This window comes from Mycteria americana, chromosome 5 (genome assembly GCF_035582795.1).
Source record: "Mycteria americana isolate JAX WOST 10 ecotype Jacksonville Zoo and Gardens chromosome 5, USCA_MyAme_1.0, whole genome shotgun sequence".
Lineage (NCBI taxonomy): Eukaryota > Metazoa > Chordata > Aves > Ciconiiformes > Ciconiidae > Mycteria > Mycteria americana.
In genome coordinates, this window is record NC_134369.1 from 1,218,730 (window position 1) to 1,223,597 (window position 4,868).

Below are 4,868 nucleotides of genomic sequence, written 5' to 3' on the forward strand. Positions count from 1 at the left end.
AAAGAAAGGGACAGGAAAGAGAATATGCAGAAACACCCCCTTCCTCACCCTGGGCAGCTTCTGGGACGTCACTTGAATGGCATCCCGAGACAAAATAGAGGCACTTTGTTCTAGTTCTGCGACTTTTAAAGGTAATGCAGAAATGCCAAAGGGAACAAAGAAATGCCCCCAGGGAGAATCAACAGAAGGAGGGGGAACATCTGCGTCTTCTCCCTGCACTGGGGCTTGCTTCTGTCTGGAAAAGGCTGCAAATAGCTAAAGAGGCCTTTGGCCCCTTTGAGTGAGCTTAACCCCTAGTGCGGGGCTATGCAGAGCTCTGAGGTTTCGACAGGTCCCCAAGATTTCCAAGGGCTTCTCCAAACGTTTTCTCAGAGATGCATGCTGAGATCTCCCCTGACCATGACACAGCTTCTTTGAGCTTGGAGGATGGGGCAAAGGCATCAGAGGGGACCCCAGAAAGTCTGTAGGCAACCAGCCACAGCCCTGACCATTGCTACAGCTCCATGGGCTGTTCTCCTACCAGAAAGCCAGTCTGGTTCTCCTACCAGAAAGGCAGCCTACAGTCTGGTAGGCTGTTCTAGCAGAAACACAGTCCCACGCTAGCCTCCCTCTGGAAACCCTGTCCCCCAGTATACCTTCCCTTTCTCGGAGCCTACCAGCTCTTGACATGTCTCTGCACCCTTCCTTTCAGGGCTGGAAACGTTTGCCTGTCCTAATGTAAAAACCCTTTGTTTCCAGGCTGACCGCTTCAGCCTTTTCCACTCCCTTCTAAAAAGAAGGGGACGGGATGTCTTAAAATCCAAATTTGCCTCCATCCCACACAGACGAGGTGTTCTCATTTCCATTAGTGTCATCTATTTACATGAGAAATGCTTGGTGAGGAAATTGAGGTTACGGAGAGAAAAAAAAGTTACTCACATCAGACACAAATCCCTGCGGTGTGTGTTGCCGTGTGCCCTCTTCCAGACCTTGCCCCACATTTGAAGTAGGGCAGACTGCAATTAAAACACACAGCAAACAGAAAATGCCATTGACCCTTCAATGCCAGCCTAAGGTGGGAAGTGGCCGTGCTGAAATATTAATTAATTTACTCAAGGTCACTCTGGAAGCTAATGGCTGAGCAGGGAGCTGTGCTGGGTGTCTGAGGTCTTTCCCCCCCGAACTATCCTCGCTCCACCTCTGAGTCAGCGCTGGCAGTGTAAAAGGCACTGGCTTGGAAACCTGCAGTCTCCATTAACGCCTCTACCAGCGTGCCCACCAATAAATCATTTCTACTTGCAAACAGCAGACACTTCAGGGCTACCAGGAAATAGCCGTAGAGGCAAAGCACACTGCTGTGTTTTCAGTCACAGAGATACAGGCTGCAGAGTACTTGGGTGTCCTGCCAAGCTGATGGCACACCTTGGGCTTAAAGAGTGTTAGAAAAGTGTTAAAAAGCATTAGAAATCAGCTTCTATCAATCCTTGCCAGGCTCCAAACAAAAGCAGCAGTATCTCTTTTCATGTTTGTTGTCTCTGGGCTATCTTTGTATGTTTAACATGCTCCTGCAGCCACAGATAGGTTTGCTACCAGTGCTCAGCCCTGCATCTTCAGAGAAGTAACCAAGAGGAGCTCTGCTGGCCAAGGAGAAAGGTGAAAACCCCAAGCTAAATCCCACAGAAAGCAGCCCTTCGGGCCAGTGCTTGTTCTGGAGAGACACCTGCTGGCGATGCCCACCGAGCTGAGCTGAGCTCAGGGACACGCTAATCCTCCTTCCACGGAAGCCAAGTAGAAATAAAAGCGTAACGGAGATGCAAGGAGAATCTAGGGGAAAAGGTTCACACTACCAAGGTGGAACCCAAAGCAAAAGCATGCTGTGAACCTGCACGTGACCCAAGTCCCGATGCCAACTCCGCCACCCCTTGTGCCTGACCAGCATTTCGCAGTCCCAAACCAGGGCAGGTCACGGGAGTGAGAGCACCTGACGGACACTTAGCAAGAAAACAGTGTGAAAAACCCACAGTCTAACATACCTGAGAGGTTTGAGCTTGTTCAACCATAACCAGTTTAACTGCCCTCCCTGGCAGCTCTCTGATTTTAGGACAGCCAAAGAAACCCCAAATTCCCACTAGGTGTGAACTAAATCAAAGTAACCTGAAACAGGAGCATTCACAGAGGCTGGATGGGTTGGCTCAAAATCCTATCCCATTCTAGGCAGGAAAAACCTAGGCACGAAGCTGCATGTTACACGCAGGGGCACGCACACTCGTAAGGAAGGACATTTGCAGAAATCCTGGCAATCAGTGCCAAGGAGGCACATGCCTATAAGATATTTTAACTCCTGTCAACTCTCTGGGAAAGCAGCAGATTCAGGCCAGCTTCTCCTTCCTTTGCACAGGATCTGCTGGCAGGAGGTTTAAATAACAGCTACTCAGGTGAGAAGTGAATACAAGGAGGGCCCCAGGACTAAGCTAAAGCTCCAAACCAGTGATTTGGAGTTTGTTTTCTGCTCTTGTCACAGAAGGATGCTCTGTTGGACATAACAGATTTACTCCTTGCTAGCGCTCTCCTGCATGCAAGTGTTAAAGGAGACCACGCATCAGAGTTGGCAAATTACCCCCCAGCCAACACTCAGGCTGTAATTCAGTGTCACACCTTCTCCATCACTATCACCAGCTTCAGGAACTGCCATCCTTTTAATCCTGACCCTCATTTCTCCATCCCACTGCTGCAGTCCGCTGACCCCTCTGCTGTCCTGTCCAACCGTTTGTGGGACAAGTTCACTCAAGCAATCTCAGGGAAAGGGACGGACGGGATGCATGGTCTGAACTAGTGTGGAGCAGCAACATGAGCAGCAGCAGCAGGCAGCTGCTGGAGATGATGCCCATTTGCAGGAGGCTCAGTGATTCCTGGTAGCTTTAGAGAAGTTGTAAAGGACAGGCTTAGTAGATCTTGTAGAAAACAACTCCATGGTTTGGGAGCAACCAGGGGACCGTGCTTTCTTGGGGTGAAGTGGTCAGAGAGCACTTTGCTGGGATGTAGTCAGAAGAGAAGGAAAAGGCTGTCAGAGCAGCACTACTTCAGTCACTACTTGTATTGACCATGACAGCTTTCCCTTCTGTGGGTGCCCTGTCACCCCGCTGTCCCACTTGCTGGACCCCTTCCCATGCATAGACCCAAGGCAGGATACCCACGGGGTGGGCAGGCATGTGCACCACACACCCTTCCCTCTTCTTCTGCACGCACCCCAGCTCCTCTCCCTGACCAGCAGCTTGGGAGTTCTCTCACTGTCACTCCCACAGCAACCTCGAAGATATGCTTGTAAAGAGTCTGCTAAGGAGTCTGTTAAAAAATGTGCAAACAACACAAAAGCAGACCAGGTACTGTTCCCTTCTGCTCCCCCTTTGTCCCTGCTCCTATCACCCACACTCATCACTCTTCCTTCTTTCATGGCAATGCACACCCATCACACACCCAACTGCCTGCTCCTGTCCCTGCTGAAGGTGGCCAGGGTGCAGGGAGAACCTGGCTGACTTCTCTAAATGAGCCCACGTTGCTCACTCCTCAGGGCTGGGGCTTGGTGGCTTCTCTGCAAAGCAACTGCCTCACAACCAAGAGCGGGAAGGCAACACTGAGGGAGACTATGGCTGGCCGGATTGGGCACCGAGAGACCAGTTCACAAGGGGAAAGAAATAGGATAGCAAGTTCAATAGTACAATAGTAGCAGCAGCAGATAGGAAATAGTCACTTCTCTGTTTTACACAAGTGACAGAGGGGGAAGAAAAAAAAAAAAAAAGACAAGACACTAGCAGTGGTAAAGCCAGAACTACTACTTGAGCTCCTTCAAGCCCTTGAGCTGTGCTCATTTACCCAGAAGGGAAAGGATTTGCAGAGAAGCAAACCAGGGAAGAACTCAGTGCATAGGCCAGTATTTGTCCTGCTGAACAAACTAAAAGGATGCAAAACACTTGCAATTTCAGAGGACAGCAAAAGGAAAAGTCAAAAAACCATGGTGTCCCCAGGGAGGAGCTACATGACCAGCACCTTCGTTAGGCTGCTCTCCTCTTTCTCAAATTATCACCTAAAGGAGTGACCAGACAGAGCCCTGGTTACCTGTACCCCGTCCACGTGGGCAGAGGCCTTCCAGGGGCATCACAGGATGGTCACTACTCCAGCAGACCCTGCTCCTTCCCAGAGCTCCTTACCACCTCCAGCCCCTTCCACTTGCTGCCCTGCCCTTGCTCTACTTTATATTCACTTCATTCACTGTCTGCACTTTGAAATAGACTTGTCTTCAGTCTTCCATCTTTTTTATTTAAAAAAAAAAAGTCATGGTCTTTTGATTACAAGGAAAGCTTCAATTTTTAGCAATCAAAAATACTACCAGTGTTTCTTGTAAGTCTTCAGGGAGTGTTTGTCAATTAAAATGCAACATGCTACTAAAAAGATAAACTAAGGGAACATTTTAGAAAGTTTTACCTAGGTCTTGCACCACTTCACCAAAAGATCCTCTTTTTTTTTTTTTTTTAAAGTTTGGAAACTGACTGAATGAGTTTCTACGATGATATTCATTTTCTAGGTGCCAGCCTCTTTAATGTGAAATTTGTTAAATGAGACCACACATTCTGTGTTCAAAGAAAAGGGGAAAACAAGAGAAAAGCCAACATCTCCGAGAAGACATTAAAGAGAGCTTTGAAGTAAACCACAAATAAACTAAGATTAATATATACTTCTTTAAAATGCGAGGAGTCCTCATGTTTGCTGTGTTATGAAATCCCCTCGGTTGTGACTGTTGCTACAGAGGACAGGATATTCTAACACAGGCTTTAAGAATGGTGAAAATGTATAAAACTTCCATTACATTTTCTAAGCAAACCAGAGATCAGAGG